Raw genomic sequence first — 18506 nt, forward strand, 5'->3', positions numbered from 1 at the left:
CAGTGATTTGTGAAAAGGAGCACGCGGCCAAATGGGGGAGATGGTTCTCTGTTTATGGCCACAATTACACTGTTAGCTGCCTTGAGGGCCCCAGAGAGCTGAGAAGTCAGTTATAAATATACAAACAACCAAAAATATGACAGAGCCTGCATCAAATTTAGAAAGCTACTGATTGAAAAAGATTAGTCAGAGACGTACAGTTTGTTTTAATAATATTGACAAAACTAACATCAAAGGCAACTAGAAACCACATTTATTTCAGCATGCACTGCTCATTACAAAAACCTGACTTATTTGCATCTCAAAAAATAGAGGGGGTGTTGCAACTCACCATCTAACTGGGTTTCAGTGAAGCTATATTGCTGGAAAATAAAATAAAGAATATACAGTGAGTGGTTAATTCAGATGTTATATTCCTCACACAGAGGCCTTAAAAGTGCTCCCTTGTAGTAGCACACCAAATAGGAGGCCAAATCTTTGTGATCAATCTGTTAAGCAGATAGCATGTGGACCTTTTCCCCTGCTGCCCATCAGTAGAATCCCACACACACCAGCATTTTCTGTGACTTCTACCCTGCGTTAGTGTAGTGACAAATCAGCCCTAAGTTCCATGGTGCCATCAGTACTGTATTTTTTTCGCTCTATAAGACGCACCAGACCATAAGACGCACCTAATTTTTGGAGGAGGAAAGCCAGAACAGCAAGAGGGATCGCTGTGCAGTGAAAGCAGCAATCCCTCTTGCTGTTCTGGCTTCTGGGATAGCTGCGCAGCCTGCATTCGCTCCATAAGACGCACACACATTTCCCCTTACTTTTTAGGAGGGAAAAAGTGAGTCTTATAGAGCAAAAAATACGGTAAGTAAACGTAAAGGAAATAGGCAGTATCACTTACTGTGTTTCTACTGTTCAAACCATAATTTAATCTGTGTTGATGGGCTGCTAGATAGCACTCAGAAGACACCCAAAAAGCCCAGTTATTTAGTATTACTAAATAGATTCAAGGACATTGAAAGAAAAAGGCTGTATATTACCTGTTGCATTCTTCTGCTGGCAAAGAATCCTTCACTAGGTTTCCACCAAAATGGACTTGGAAATGTCCTCCTCAGCTGAATACCCTACGGCCCACTGAGGCTCTGGGTGTAAATGATGAATGGGCAAATGATGTTGAAAAGCTGTGTCAGTTCAAGTAGCAGCTGCATAATCAGTTCCATCTTTTGGGGCCAGGAAGGAGCTCTGTGCCTAAGACACATATGGCTGGAGCCACTCTCATTTTAGTAAACCATTCTGACAACCGACATCAAAAGCAAACCCTTGAAAAGGCGACATTAAAGAAAAAGGCAGATTCTCTCCTTTGTTGAGCTGGTTTTACGGCAGTGTATTTCTCACGCTTGGGGTGATGGAGTTTCCAAATAGCACAACATGGCAGAATTAGCCCTGTCTGTCTCCATTTCCGCTGTTTTCCTCACATCTGGCAGAGGCCTGCGACAAAAAGTAAGAAATTTTGTAATCCGAGTAGTATTTCATAAATGCAGGAATTTTATTTATTTTTTTGCTTTCCGTGAGGAACCTCATTTTTTAATACATTACAAAAGTTCTGTATCCTGATTTAGATCCCAATAAAAATACTTCCCACATTTGAAGTCTGACCTGTATAAAGCCCTATTTGAATAACAATCAAATTATTGAAAACATCCTTGTTTATAAAATACATATTATTCATGCGTGTCATAAAAGGAATTTTTCAAAATTGCACTGGAGATTTAAAGATAGTTTTAAAATGAAAAGGTTCTATGAGTTGATAGGAAAGGGATTAAAGTGAAATAATGAGAAACTGATGAAAAATGAGATGGAAGCAGTGTCCTTCCAGAGTGTGCATAGAATAGCTGCATGAGAAGTTTTGTTAAGAGATAAAGAGGAACAGCACTAAGTTTCAGAGCAAACTGAAGAGGGACAGTTATCAAAAGCCAAAAAGGACTATTGCGTTGCCACACTATGAGTCAAAGCTCATTCCTTCATAGGAACTGATCCAGATTCAAAGTGTGCAAAGCAATAAACACAGCTCCTAATGTTGAGTGTGTGTATGGTAGCAGAACATAAAATGTTGTTTTAGCAGTTTTAACCACCACCGAATCACCATCTTGCCCCATGGTTAGTAGATTTTTCACAACACAAAACTGATTCCCAGAAACAGATTTATTCCATTAATCCAGGGCTGGCTTCATGATATGTAAATGCATGCGAAGACAGGGCTGTAACTTTATATATATATTTAAAACAAAGAAATATGCCTTTGTGATCTATCAAAGCAATATCCGCAGCTAGGTGCACAGATTCATCTAGCTAAACCAGGCATGAATCTCAAATTTGCAGGTCAGTTTCATGTATCTTTTTTTCCTTTTTCACTCTGGCAATTTGTCAAAGGCAACCACAGAGCATCTAGAAAACAGCTCAAATACTTGCCTCAGTGACTGACACTTCAGGTGTTTGATTGAAGTCCCAGCAGCTGGGCAGTGTTTTCATAAAAAATGGACCTGCTTAATGCCCTTTGAGCTTTGAGCAAAATGGCAAGGAAATATGAGGCAGGCAAACAAGCACTGGAGCGATTGAGCCGTCTTTGGTGACTGAGCAAGGTTGTCTGCTGTTTGAAATAAAAGGAGCAGGGCCTTTACTAAGCAGCCATTTATCCTCTTCCTCCAGCCAGTCTCTCCCAAATTACTCTGGAGATAGGCTAAACTTGAAGGTATTCTGAAGTGTGTGCTTTGCCTTTAAATGTGCTTGCTTCCCATATGAGGTCCCCACCCCAAAAAAATTATTATCAGCTTGTACCTGCTTATTTATTTTTATTAATATACCATATTTTTTGCTCTATAAGGCGCACCAGACCACCAGACGCACCTAATTTTTGGAGGAGGAAAACAAGAAAAAAAATATTCTGAATCTCAGAAGCCAGAACAGCAAGAGGGATCGCTGTGCAGTGAAAGCAGCAATCCCTCTTGCTGTTCTGGCTTCTGGGATAGCTGCGCAGCCTGCATTCGCTCCATAAGACGCACACACATTTCCCCTTACTTTTTAGGAGGGAAAAAGTGAGTCTTATAGAGCAAAAAGTACGGTATTTCTGTTCCACGCTTTACTAAAATGGTCAGAGGCTGGTCTATAAAAAAAGGTAATATAAAACAAAACACATTGTAAGCAAAAACTTTTTAAAAAAAAAAAACAACGGCCACATAAATTACATCATAATATACTTTGCAGCATCATAAAATGACTTAACCCATTAGCATCTAAAAGCCTATCCAAAAAGGTGAGACTTAGGGTCAGACCAGCTGCTTTATAGATTGGGTTCTGCGAGATGTGGTTAACCCTTTCCTTCCCAAAGCTGCCCATCTGGTCTCTCCCAACCAACTATCCATTGAAGTATTAGCATATTCAGACGGGCAATTTACATTTAGGAAAGGACATTGGAGGAAGCAGTTAAAGTCTTTCTCCCCAAGCAACATGTCCTCTGTAGGTCGTAAAAGCATCTCATGTGGCTTCTGACGGGCAAAACAAATCGTTGATGTCATGTACCAAGTCTAGTTTGACTCTTAGTGTGGCACCAAATGCGAACCATGACAGTCAGTGATTCGGTTCCATGTGTTTAAATTCCATTTATTTCAAGGACAGAAAGTTCCATAAGCACTTAATTCAAAGAGAGCTTCACCTTGAGTGACTTGTATCCATACTGAATTAATATTCATCCCATGGAGCCCAGCAACAAATAATTGTTTAGCCACCCGAGCTTATGCTACACTATGGCACATGTACAAATCTGGGGAGAGGAAATAATTTGCTTGTTCATATTTAAAACCCTTTAAAGGCTGTAACAACATGAAAGGATTCACTGAGCATATTTATGCTGTTAAATTACTGCTGGTTTACACTTAAATGGAAATATTCTTATGGATATTTGAATAATTCATCTTTCTTATTAGCTTTTTATGGAACGTGTTTAGACTCAATGATTACATTACTTAATCAGTGCTTGTAATAATTTTATGAAAACCTAAATTCTGGTGGCCCCCTAATTAAGACCCATCATTTTCTGTAAATTCTAAGCGCAGTGTCAGAATTTAGCATTGTTGTAGGACACCTGAAGTCTCAAGACATCGCCCGGATTAAGGTTCTCTAGAGGGCAAAATTGGATTTCTTCACCAGTTCTTACATCCTTCCATACAGCCAAAATAAGCCAGTGAAATCTGTTTGCAAGTTATCTGTCAGGGGTTCAGGAGCAGAGGCACAAGAAAGGGAGGAAATAGAGAGCGAGGGGGAGGAGTCCGAAGGAAATGTTAGCGATGACAGCGGTCCGAGGTCTCTGAGTCTTTCCAGCGAATCGGAAGATTCACAGAAAGGGGCGCCCATGGTCAGAGCAAGGGGGGTGCCTAGGGGGGCACCCCAGGAAGAAGGGGCCAGAGGGGACTCAGAGAGCAGCAGTCGGAAATCAGGACCAGCGTCCACACCTGAATGCAGTAGGGGGGAGGAGTCCCAGGCATCGGGATCAGGCGGCGCACTGCCAGCGGGAGGACATGAGTCAGGATTGGCCACGCCTCCATCGGGGAGCGAGGAAACGGTTGAGAGGAAGGTTGAAGGCTGGGCGCGCGCGCCAAGTTCAAATGTACAGGAGGGCGGCGCAGTTGGCAGCCCGGATAGGGAGCCAGGTCCCAAAGCCCGCCGAAAAGAGCGGGAGGAGTCAGGGGGGTCAACGTCAGCGTCAGAAGAATCCAGGAAGGAAGGGACCCCGGGGGGTAGCAGAACCCAGAGGAGAAAGGAGAGACGGAAGAGGTGGAGTAAGGCTAGAATCTTAAACTGGTGTACAGGGGGCGGAGATTCAGATGGAGCTTCGCCGATCTAAACCCTAGACGTAGAGCTGGGGCGCTCCGGCTTGAAAATGGCAACTGTACTTCAATAAAGACCTTTGTACATTACTACCGGCTAGCGTTGGTCCTCTGTGAGCTGGGACCTGGAGCCAGCTCTGACATTATCATTTTTTATTCTGTGTTTTTAGCAATGATGGGCAAGCGTGGAATTGCTTAACTGAGCAGGCAATTGCTTCGGAAATAAGAGTAACAGGCTCCGCCCCGTCTTGCCCTGTATGCTTTAGCCTGTGTTGCTTCTCACAAAATTAAAATGGGGATGGCACATTTGCCCACTTGAGGACTACACGAGAATCCTAGCAAACAAACATCAAGACTGCAACTGCACTGTATCACATTATTAACCAGTTAATATGAGTGAATACAAACGACTGTGCAAGTAACCACTTAGTAAGCTGGGCACCTGCATCGCCCTGCCTAGTGGTAAGGAGAATGTTATCATAGATTTCTGATTCAGGTGCAGAAATAAAAGGTTTTCCTCACCCCTTAGCAGGAAACAAGCACCAGCAAGATAAAGCAGGGGACCAGTTTACCAAATGGCCATTTGCATGTTGTGGTAAGTCATCACTTGCCAAATAGCTGTGTAGTCACTTGGTGTCTGTGATTCATGCTAAAGGTTTTCCTACCATCGTGGAGCAATCAATGACATCGTAATGATATTGCACTGGCATCATTCCCATTAGATTTAGGATTAGGAAAGAGACTCAGAAAACACCAATAGGACCCCATCATCTTGCAAAATGTAAGCCCATTTTTCATTCCAAAATGCATAGCAAGTTATTAAAGAATGGGGAGATTATTATTTTTCTATCCTTCCTACGTCAAGGCCGAGGCTGACCCCAATGCAACCAAAACGTGCTGTAGATTCTAATCCTTGCGCTCTCGTTCTTGGCATTCTCACTCATCAGGGCCAACAAACATTGTGTTGCGGACAAGTTATGCCCCTTCCCCCAAGGGGCAGGATCTTGTCCCCTGACCTAATACTGCATCTTTGAAACACAGGATGTGGTCAGGGACAAGCAGGTGCCTCTGCTCCTTACCTCCAACTTGGACCTGGTGTAGCTGGAAGCATACAGACTGTTTTTACCTCTTCATCTGTGAGGCAGCTGGAGCGCCAAATACTCCACAGGGAAGTGCCCCTCAGTGCCTGCTACCCATCTGCAGATTGGCACCAAATAGGAACAGTGGAGATGCACCAATTTAACCTTTCTCTGGCAGGCATTTTGCAGCTCCCAGCTTCCTGACAAGTACAAAAACAAGGTGGATTTGTAGAACTGGTTGACTGACCAAACTCAAAGACTGCTCACTAATGGTCCCTCGCCATCCTGGGGAAAAAGTGACAAGTGGTGCGCCACAGGCCCTGTTGTTGTTCAACGTCTTTATAAGCAACTTGGATGAAAAAACGGGGGGGGGGGGAGGGTGCTCATCAAATTTGTGGATGACACCAAACTAGGAGGAGTTGCTAATGCTGCAGAAGATAGAACCTGGATTCAAGATGACCAAAACAGATTGGAGACTGGGCCAAAACTAACAAAATGAATTTCAGTAGGGACAAGTGTAAGGTTCTGTACTGAGGCAGAAATAACCAGCAGCATAAATATAAGGTGGGGACACCTGGCTTAACAATAGTACATGTGAAAAGGATCAAAGGGTCTTAGTAGACCACAAGCTTAACATGAGTCAACAGTGCGATGCAGCAGTGAAAAAGCTAATGCTATTATGGGCTGCATTAACAGAAGTAGAGTGTCCCAATCAAGGAAAGTTATAGTACCACTCTACTTTGCCTTGGTCAGACCACATGTAGAGTACTGTGTCCAGTTCTTGGTGCCGCCCTGACAAGCTGCAAAGTGTGCAGAGGAGAACAGCTAAGATGCTGGTCTGGAAACCAAGCCTTATGAGGAATGATTGAGGGAATTGGATGTGTTTAGCCTGGTAAAGAGGAGACTGAGAGAAGATATGGGTAGCCAACTTCAAATATCTAAAGGGCTTGCAGATGGAGGAAGCTTGTTTTCTCCTGCTCTGGAGGCTAGGAGAAAGGCAATTCCAATTAAACATCAGGAAATACTTTCTGACAGTTCAGAGTTGTTCAACAGTGGAACAGACTCCCATGAGAGGTGGTGGCCTCTCCTTCCTTGGAGGTTTTTAAGCAGAGGTTGGATGGCCATCTGTAATGTCTGATCTGTTTGAGATTCCTGCATCACAGTGGCTTGGACTAGATAACCCTCAGGGTCCCTTCCAACTCTACATCAGGGATGAGAAACCTGTGGCCTTCCAAATGCTGTTGAGCTACAGCTCCCATAATCCCTGACCTCTGGCCATGCTGAACGGAGCAGAAGACAGTTGGAGTCCAATGAGTAGCACAGGTTCTCCATTCCTCTATAGCTTCGTTTGACACTCAGCAAGTGTAGAACTAAGCAGATTATAGGCTTGCATCCATGTTTTGGCTGGGGAGGCAATGGGGAGCATCCTTTCCCCCCTGTAGCTGCAGTGTTGAGAGCAAGCCTTGGCTCATCTCACTCACCAGAGCATGACTGACCATGGCAAGGGAGCTGAGCAAGATTGCTAAACCCTGCCACTCTTTAAACATAATGTTTCAGCCTCCAACAATATATATATTTAAGGCCTGCAAACAGCACTCTTCTCATGGTGAATGCACATAGGGGGAAAGCAGGATCGTGGTCAGTAGGCCTCAGCAACAACCTAGATACCTTCACGCAGCATTTTGTATGCTCCCATGGATCATACAAGCTATATGTGGATAGGGACCTTTACAGATGGCAAAAGGGTCAGAGGGTCAACAAGAGGGTTAACAGAGCATAGGCTCTGCTTCCAGCCTATGCATATTCATTTCAACATATGAAAACAAACTCTGCACTTAGGGCAGATCCATACTATACGTTAAATGCACATCCAACACACATGCACGCAACTTCCCCCAAAGAATCTTGGGAACTGCAGTTTGTTTTGGGTACTATACATTGCGTTTCTGTGAGTAGGAAACTGCAGCTTCCAGGATTTAGTGGGGTAGACTAAGGTTAAGGAGGTCAGGACCACCAACGCAATTCTTCTATGCCTGTTGATCCTGCCTCCTGTCCGTAGGCTGTAGTCAAGGCTTACTACCACAGTATCACCCCCTCCTAGATGTTCAGTGTACACGCATTCATACTGTGAACAGTGTCAAATGCTACTCTTTAGCTAAAGTACTCGAAAGTCTACTACACATATTAATCTCCTACTTAGATCTCTGTAGTCCAGGATACTTTAGCGCCAGGTTATAGAATGGGCTCCCAATATTTTATTGCCCATTTTTGTTCACTTTCTCTTTGGACCCATTCGAAGAGCTTCAGATGTGTGGGGATGGGGATGCCTAAGATAAAATAGCTTATACGTATCCATGTCATTAGCTAATCCAGTAGCACAATACCAACAAAAGCCTTGGCAAATTTTGTTCCTCTAGCCCCTTTCCAACTCATATATACCATCCAATCAGGCTTTGTTCCAGTGATGGCCATGGTTCAAAGTATTTGCCAAACACAAACATCTCATTAAGCAAGCCAACAGCAGTGTTATTGACGGACACTAGATGCAGGAAAGACATTTGAGCAATCTGCTAGCAAAACGCTGGAAATTTAATTTCTGGCTTCATCTTCTAGCTGCTACTCTATTGTTGTTCTGGGCCTATAGACTCTGTCAGCATGGCACAAAGCAATTGTATCTTTCGCCACTAACCTTTTAAAGGTCTCCCGAGATTTAAAGGATCACAACACAGATTAAACGTACACAGAACAGCACACTCCTACCAAGACAACATCCAGGGTTTTTCTCCATAAAACATTCATGCCCTTTCAGAGCCATAGTGCAAAATTTGCAGAGGCATTTCCAAGGGCGTTTTCCTGTGTTTGCTTCAATATGGGCATCAGAAGAGATGCCTTAGGCACAATCTCAGCAAAACTCAAGATTGCTTTTTCATGCTAGTAGTCCGCTTTGAGTTGTATACTCCTGGATACAGCTTTTACCCTGCTTAATTAAAAAAAAAAAACCCTCCCGTGCTTTATCTTAAAACTAAATACTTTATGTGGATGCTTTGAAACAATGGCCCCATCTTTTTTCCAACTTGTCATTGCATTAGTCCGTTATTAACTAGTGAAAATGACTTCATAGGATTTCCAGAATTAAAGAACCCTAGTCGACTTCCTTGCCCTAAGGCAACTTACCCTGTTGGTAGGGGTGGGGGGGGTGCCAACAAGCAGGGCCCCAAGTATCCCGCCTTTCATGTCAGCACAATAGCGGTGGTTTAAGGGACTTGTTGGATCAAGACCCTAATGCGCCATATGCATAAGACAGACAATATGTAAATGCAGAGTTTGTTGCCAGTTAAGAGGGCTCAAAATATATACTGGATGAGACTGAGAGTTCATAGTTTCACAAAATGCTGTTTCTTCGTTGCTATTTAAAAACTGATTAGCCATATTCCCATTCTTAATTTTGGAGTGAATATGAGTGGGAATCAACCCACACACACACACGAGAGAGGTACATACGAGTCTCGTCGTGTGAATCTAAGCATGCAGAAGTCCTGCTGTGTTCACTGGGACTTACCTTTCGATCTGCATGCATCTGGTTGAAGTCAAAGGGTGCCAGTAGAAGCTTGGGGTGCATACTTCAGCAATAGTATGGGGGGCTGCACCTGTTATTGAAAATTTAAATTCCTCAGGTTAACCTTACCATAGCTAATCATATCCTTCATTATTTATTATTATTACCACATTGTACTTCCAACACATATAAAAATATTTTTTTAAAAAAAAATAATAGTTACATATTTACTCAGAAGCAAGTTCCACTGAGTTCAAGAGGGGCTTACTCCCAGGTAAATGCGTTCAGGATTTGCATCCAGTTTGACAACGAACTGAAGCGAAATAGGAGCAAATTAGTTCACCCATGGGGCTCTTTGATCCCATCAATCAGTTGTATGTGTACAAGGCTTATATCTCAGGATAAATGCTTAGGCCAAGAAGATGTGCAACGTAAGAGCAGGTAACACTGCTGATTCTGTAACACACGTGCATTGTACTTCCAGATTAAATTTTTGGGGGGTTCACTGAAGTTATTCAAGGTCATGGAGTTGTTTTAAGAGAAGGGAAGCATAATGCCCTTACATTCCTGCCCCGTCCACTACCCCCCACCCAGCAAAATCTGTTCCCTGGATTTACTTCAGGCTTCAGATTCTATCTCGGAGATAAATTCATCCAACAAGAGAGCATGTCTTTTATTATAATATTGCCTCAGAGAAGCAAGTTAACCTCTCGGCAACCCTGTTTGCTATCTGTCTCCAAATACACAATAAATACTCTCAGTGGCACGTTCTGCGTATTTGATTTTCCACCACTAGACTGCATCAATCTCTCATCATTAACTCCTATAAATCACACTTTTTGAAACGGAGGGGACTAATTCCAAGAGCCAAGGTCTGCCTTTCAGCGGGTTTTTTGACAGCTTATTAGCACTTTTCCAAGATTCTCAGAGGATATTTCTGCATGGGGCAAATGCCTATTAATTAGCTACCTGAGATATTTAATCCAAGGGTTGGGTAATTAGTTCCACCTGTTCGCATTTTGCTTGGCTTAGTGTGATGTAAGAGGGGCAAAAAAAATATTTTAAATACCGTATTTTTCGCTCTATAGGACGCACCGGACCATAGGAGGGGGAGAACGGGGGGGGGGGTTCTTGTTCTCCCCCTCTAAAACAAGGTGCGTTCAAGGTGCATTCACCCGAGCTTGTGGGGCTGGCTTGTGGGGCTGCCAGCCTCAAAGATCCCTGAAGCCTTTGGAGTGCAGCGCCCTGCTGCCCTGCAGAGGCTGTGCGCGCAGCCATCCCCAAGCTAGAAGAGCGAGACGGAGCCCTCCGTCTCACTGTTCTGGCTTGGGAACAGCCTTGCTAGCCTCTGCATGACAGCGGGGTAAAGGCACCCTGCTGCCCTGGAGAGGCTTTGCATGCAGCCCTCCCCAAGCTAGAAGAACGAGACGGAGCTCTCCGCAGCGCTCCGTCTCCCTGTTCTGCCTTTGGGCTTAGCGGCGCAGCCTGCATTCGCTCTATAGGACGCACACACATTTCCCCTTAATTTTTAGAGGGGGAAAAGTGTGTCCTATGGAGTGAAAAATATGGTATGTTTATTAATTGCACTCTCCCTGCCCTTACACAACCATGGGTGCCGTGTGGATTCTTAGTCCTCAGTGTCATCTCATAAGCAGGGGACAGAGGTAGGCATGAACTGACACTGTCATGTTAAACCAGGATGATTTGTATCATCCTCTGAACTTTGGTTTCCTGTTCATGACAAAACACCGGACATTTGGTTCGCACCTTCCTTCCATCCAATTTCATGCTGGGGCAAGCACTACGGGGAACTGTACACACTAAAAACACATCCAAAGCGCGTTCTTCTCCTCAAAGAATTCTGGGCCCTGTAGTTCACTCACCAAGTTACGATTCCCAGCTATCCTTCACAAACTACAGGGCCCAGAATTATTGTGAGGGAAAGAATGTCTTTTGCGTTTGCTTTTTAAAGGTGCAGTGTGTGTACAGCCACTTATCCGTTCACAGCAGTTCCCTATTCAATTTTTAAAAGGCTACTGGGATTAAATAAGTGTCAAGCACTCTAAGTTAAACCAAGAGAGAGAAACAGACAGACAGGAGAGGAGCAAAGCAGAACTAAAAAATTTCCAGGAACCCAGAATTCACAATAGCATTCCTTAAATTTGCAACAGGGCCTTGGTGGCAACATCCCATTTGTTTTGTGCCATCAGAGAAATAATGTTCCTTGAAATGGGACCCATGAAGATGAGAGATAGGCTGCAATTAGTCAGGAACCCTGCAGTAAGCTATATTCTCATAAGCATATAGAAATCTAATGTATCCCAGCTGCTTTGAGCTTTTCCCAAAGTAAACAGCTGGATGTGTTTTAGCTCATCCCAGGCGTAGCAGAAAGGTCCTAAAATGTATATAAAGATCTAAAAGAACCTACAGCATGGGATTAAGAGTCGAAAAGGCATTTGCATCTTAAGCAACAAAGCATCCTCCAGTGTAATTCTGTAAAAGAACAAGCTAGATGGTTTATGTATCCCCGAATATGTTTCAAAGCGTGCACCATTTCTTTTCACTTAAGCATTTCTTGGTTTTAACTTCCATTGCACATAACAAGTCTCAAATCTGTTTTAAATTCACACATTTAGGAAGTCCCAGCCTAGCAGGGGATGGCAGGGAGACTTGGAAGTGATATTCAGGTTTCCTGACATGAAATAATCTTAGGAACACATGGTGCTGAAGGCAACACTGAACGCTACATTCACTGAGTTTCAGAAATGATATGATATCACTTAAAGCTCCACTATAGGGATGAATGGCGCCAGACAGTAACATTTGGGGTGATACCCAACATTAGCCATACTCGATGAGTAGGCCTGATGGAATGAAGTCCATTGACAATCAGTGGGGCTACTCATGAGTATGACTGGATATCACCCATAATTACAAAGGTGTTCCCCACAAAAATGGAGTAACTATGCTGAAACAGCAAAGCTAATCATTAATAATAATAATAATTTTATTTATATCCCACCCTCCCCAGCCAGAACCAGGCTCAGGGTGGCTAACTTCAAAATATATAATACATTAAGACATAAAATTCAGCAATCAACTGAAATACAGCTTAAAATCGGATTAAAATCAAAATAAGATCAGATGGCTACCTGCAAATAAAATAAGAGAACTTAATGATGACTGTTTTATGGAAGAATGGAAGCTTTCTTTAGACTATTTAAAGAAATACAATATGATGAATTTGCAAACAGGATTTGAACTATGAGCAACAGAAATAGAGAGTATCATATTAGGGTTATGGTATAAAATAAAGAAGATAGGGTACAGCAAATACATAGAATGAAAAAACACCATGGAAAATGGGACGGGCAGCTCATAAAAGGAAAAAAATACCGGTACGTATTGGAATTATATGTGAAATTTGTGGAAATTTAATAAAATAAATTAATATCTATCTATCTATCTATCTATCTATAAATAGGAGTAGTGGAAATTAAATGTTGCCCATGTGCAAAGGAGGCTTAAATTTTGCAAATTCTGGAAACGGTGGAAGTGGATGTGGGCGACTTCCCATCCAACCACAGCGGGCACAATTTCAATATGAGAATCTCAAAATAGCCGCCACGCTTGCTGTGTTTACAACTCATGGCTTGCCTCCTTACCGCAGCACATTTAGTCATTGAAACTTTATATCCCAATTAGCAGTTTCCTCTTCATCCCTTCCAATGATCACATCATATTTCATTTACCGAGCCTTGCTCCCATTTCCATCTATGCCAACATTTGTGTGTGTGTGTGTCCGGGGGGGAGAGAGAGACGGCATTATTGCATCGCCATCTGGTCCACATTATATTAGAAAACAAGAAGACGATGACAGATTCCCGCTGAGGAAACCACACTGCGCTCTCGGTTTCCCATTCACTGTGGCCACTGGGTTGCTGCAGCTCTGAAGACTATTAAAAAGTTCGCTTTTTAAGTAAATGGTGTGGGTTTTTAACAACAGGCGCCTTTTGGCAAGACGTTCTGCTGGCAGGTTTTGCGCTTTGTGCTAAAGGTGATCAAAAACATCCTGCCAGGATGGAACATAGAGGAACAACATCCAGTGGCCATCGTGGTCCTGAAATTCAAATTCAGCTGTGTCCCTAATTTCCATAGAATAGCCTTCCTAAATGTGGTGCCCTCCAAATGTTTTGGTGCACAGTTGCTATCTGGGGGAAACCAGGTTGGTAAAGCCTCCCTTAGATGAACCCTATTTCTGCCTCTGAAGAATCATCCTTCTTGCTTTGCCATTTTTGAAGACACAGATGACCTGCAGCCCAAATGTTGCAGTGTTCTCACCTCCTAAGCAAGAGTGGGTCATCCCTGGGCAGGTCATCCCACAAATCTACACCATTTTACAGAAAGCTATAAGTCAGTCAGGAGAAGAGACGCGGGTGGTGCTGTGGGTTAAACCACAGAGCCTAGGACTTGCTGATCAGAAGGGCGGTGGTTCAAATCCCCGCGACGGGGTGAGCTCCCGTTGCTTGGTCCCTGCTCCTGCCAACCTAGCAGTTCAAAAGCACATCCAAGTGCAAGTAGATAAATAGGTACTGCTTTGGCGGGAAGGTAAGCGGCGTTTCCGTGCGCTGCTCTGGTTCGGCTTAGTCATGCTGGCCACATGACCCAGAAGCTGTACACAGGGTCCCTCGGCCAATAAAGCGAGATGAGCACTGCAACCCCAGAGTCGGCCACGACTGGACCTAATGGTCAGGGGTCCCTTTACCTTTACCTTTATAAGTCAGGAGTGGACAGAAGGAATGGGACAATTTGTGGTAGATCTCTGGGTGATTTGCAGTAGATTGGCAACAGTTTCTAACTCTTGTTTAACAAGAGCAACGACAAAACGACCTAAGTTAGATCACTGCTTGAAGGCTCCAAAATGACCTCAATCAGGTTACTGAAGAGAAGAAAGCTTGGAGCAATCAGGAGTGAACTTTGGTGTTCAGTTCTTGTTCTGAAAACAGATCACTGGATTCAGGATGTGTTCACAGGTACACTGTTCTTTCAGGCTAACTGTGACTCTGCTTGCAATGCACGCTAAGCCAAGCCTTGGCTTATAGTAAGAGCATCCAAACTACAGGAGAAGAGCTCTCAGACCCGCTGGTTGCTCCCTGCGTCCTTTCTGCTGTTGTACCATGCTGAGCTAAATCAAGGTTTGGATTAGCATGTCATCCAGCCTTGTTAAGCTCTTTCCTCTAACTACGAGCGGAAACAAACCTTGGTTACAGCTTTAGGTTACTGAAGAGAGAGTTTAACCATGAATCCAGTTGGGACGACACACTAAGCCAAACGTCAGCATGTCGCTGCAGCAAAAAGGACCGGGGAGGAGGTCTCAGACTGTGTTTTGCTCTGGGCTACAGGTGGTAGCGGGTGGCGCTGTGGGTTAAACCACAGAGCCTAGGGCTTGCTGATCAGAAGGTCAGCGGTTCGAATCCCCGCGACGGGGTGAGCTCCCGTTCCTCGGTCCCTGCTCCTGCCAACCTAGCAGTTCGAAATCACATCAAAGTGCAAGTAGATAAATAGGTACTGATCCAGCGGGAAGGTAAACGCTGTTTCTGTGTGCTGCTCTGGTTTGCCAGAAGCGGCTTAGTCATGCTGGCCACATGACCCGGAAGCTGTACGCAGACTCCCTTGGCCAATAAAGCAAGATGAGCACTGCAACTCCAGAGTCAGTAATGACTGGACCTAATGGTCAGGGGTCCCTTTACCTTTTTACAGGTGGTAGATCTTAGGGTTCTATTATAAAGCAGAGAAGATCTGACAAGCCTGAAGTCTGCCCACTGTAGGCTGTAAGAGGCTCAAGTAACACTTAGCATTCTGTGGCTACACAGCATGCTCAATTTTCATTGGGATGCTTTATATAGAGCTTTTAGCTCTATACATCTTGCATTCTTGTTTTTTTAAGGTATGTTGTACTTCAGCAAACCTCAAGGTTTTCCCTAGAGTGCTAAGCCATACATGCATCGTTCTGTTTGCATGCTGCCTTTCCATAGTTCAAACCATGCTCAGGGCAGCTTACAACATGAAATGAATTACATAATTACAAGCATAACGAAAGTAGTCATAAGCAATAAATAAAACATCAAGAAGAACACAGCCAAATGGAACCATTTCCACACAGATCATAAGAATATCTAAAATAAAGGTGCAAAAAATTACCGTATTTTTTGCACTATAAGACTCACTTTCTACCTCCTAAAAAGTAAGGGGAAATGTGTGTGCATCTTATGGAGCGAATGCAGGCTGTGCAGCTATCCCAGAAGCCAGAACAGCAAGAGGGATTGCTGCTTTCACTGCACAGCGATCCCTCTTCTTGTTCTGGCTTCTGAGATTCAGAATATTTTTTTTTCTTGTTTTCCTCCTCCAAAAACTAGGTGCGTCTTGTGGTCTGGTGCGTCTTATAGAGCGAAAAATACGATAATAGCAATAATAGGAACCACAGCCCTCTAATAAGAAACCCTAAACAACACCCCAGCTCAAGAGTTTGTTTAACAGCCTCAGCTTTTGTAGCTGGAGTCAGTCAGGGCCTTGTCAGACCTGGTGGCAAAAGGCCTGCAAGGCAGGGAGAAGGTCTTCCAGGACTCACAGCCAAGATTTTGGCCTCATTTTGGCTCCATTTCTTTCAGCAGCCCTCACCTTAGTTTGCTGTTAAGAAGGAGTGGCATTGGAAATGCCTCTCCTAAACTTCTGAAAGTGAGCACACCTGTGGCCCAAAGCAGTGGTGGAAGGGGAGGTGTGTCTTCATATAGAAAACATCAGTGGGTGGTTTTTGAGTTGCTGCTATCCCATTACAGGTATGGCCAGATCCACTGTGAGATTTAACAACCCAATAAACATTCTTAACTTGTAAAAGAAGGGAAGTGTTATAATCAGTTTACAGCTGCACACACACCCTTGCTTCAATGTGCCTACATCACATAGGCTGTGGAGGAGGAAATTGATACAGCATATGGCAGGAATATGTAAAGTCTTCAGCATTATGTCATGGCCAGAAGGGGAGGCATCCCTGATGTGAGATGGTTATAAGACTACAAGAACGTCCCTATCTTCATCTGTGAAATGTTAAAGGGAGGCAGTAATGCCACAAAGACAGGCCTGTTTTTTTCTGTGCACCAACGAATGAACCGTAGCAAAGAATTTGACTCGGGGTCCAGACTTGCTTTCCCCATATAACCTACTCCAGAATCTATTTTTAGAGAGCACAGACACTAAGGCTTCCTTTGGTGTTTTGCCATCTCGAGCTGTGATTACAGACAAGACAAACTCAGGCTTGTAACATGTTGAGACTATTTTGGTCTCCCAGACTGCATGTGATAAAAAAAAAAAGGCGGGGGGAGGAAGACAGCCTTTTTGTAAAACACCACAATCATTGGAGCCTCTTTTCTACATACAGATGCATGCTAATGACTTCACTGTGGGAACAGTCGCATGCTTTGCAGTGCATTTGATGGCATTTTCTGAGCAAAAATAGCCAGAGAAATTATACTAAGTTTAGCCACCAACAGAGCTGTCTAGTTGGGTGTTGTCCTTTATTGTTCGGCACCAGTTTATTCCCATGGGATTGATAACACTCACTACTTAGAACCAACCTGTGCAGGCTTTTAGGGTTGTCGATCGGCTACACATACCACAGAAATCAACTCTGGAATTGTGCACAATTTGCAACAGAGCACAGTAAGTCCATAGGCAGAGGACGTTTCATCCCCTCGCCGCAGTTGAGGGGGAAGGGGGCGGATCTGGGGGGGCTTTGTCGTGGGGGCAGGGGTGCCATTGAGCAGCAAAATGTCTTGGGCCAGCCCTGGCACCGGGTCGCCACTTCATAGACTGCTTCAAAGGCTCCAAACACCCAGCTTGGGAACTTCAGAAACCAACTTCAGAAAACAGCCTTTTCAGATGTAAGTGGGGTGTGTGTATAGTTTGAACATAATGGCCTGGGGTACAAATGGGGAAGGCCAGGAGGCCAAGATCAACCTGCAAGAAGTTCTCCACCCCTGGCATATACATTAAAGAGGAGAAAGAGGAATAGATTTTTTTCTGTAACCTTTTTTACATGCAGAGAGGTTTTGACATGAAAGCCCCATGAAACTAGCTCTCCCCCAGGTCTATTATGCAGTGGGAAATGGCCGTGAGACAACTGAGGGCATTAACATTTGCTTTCCAAGGGAGAAATTCTCCTTGCTGCTCATTCCTTATATGAAATTATTAATTGCTCGTCACAATGCAATCATTTCCATGCAAAACTAATTTCACAACTGGATTTTATAATTTCAGAAAGCATTTGAGCTCCTGCTTTGAATGCAAATATACCATAAATGCATACACACTATTATTTAAAAAAGGACAGCAAATCTATCACAGCTGAGCAATAATTCTAGAGGGCTGCTTATCAATGCTTTCCATGAGGCTCAATTTCTGCTGCCGTATTCTTTGGAGATAGTTTGCATGCAAACGACGTTAAAATACGATTGCAATTTATTCTACAAATGATCTGTATCTTCCATAAAGCCTTGTCATGCAGTAAAACCAGTCCCATTCGATCTCTGCTGCAATAATGGTACTTTTACATTTAACTAGAATAATTTGGTATTGGGTTCAGATGGTCTCCAAAATTTGATAGGGATTCCCCACTTTTAAAAGCAAGATTTCAGTATTCGGCTGTGATCTGACTTTTAGACCATAGATGAATACAAGGGGGAGGGAAACAGGTCTGGTTCCTCATTACATATACCTGGCTCATCTATTCATCTTCAGAAAGCTCTGAAGCAGTGTGACAGAGACCAAATGTGAGTCTCACCATCGCAGAGATAGCCTCCCGTGTCAACTGAGTGCTCCATGTGAACACATCATCACTTAACAGCCCAGTTTGCACCATCCGCCCTATTTTTCAGCGGGAGAGAAATCGCATGTACCACATCTCTATACATGTGCACCCAGACTGCAGGCTAGCTAAGGCCCCGC

The 18506-nt window shown here is 43.7% G+C and overlaps 1 protein-coding gene across 8 annotated transcripts in view; it reads left to right on the plus strand.

Annotated features, from left to right (window-relative positions):
* SEMA6A (semaphorin 6A) overlaps positions 1-18506 on the plus strand; it is a 179075-nt gene that overhangs the window by 158077 nt on the left and 2492 nt on the right. The window lies entirely within an intron of this gene.

The sequence above is a fragment of the Podarcis tiliguerta genome, assembly GCF_965153285.1.
Source record: "Podarcis tiliguerta genome assembly, chromosome: 11".
In the NCBI taxonomy this organism is placed as follows: Eukaryota; Metazoa; Chordata; class Lepidosauria; order Squamata; family Lacertidae; genus Podarcis; species Podarcis tiliguerta.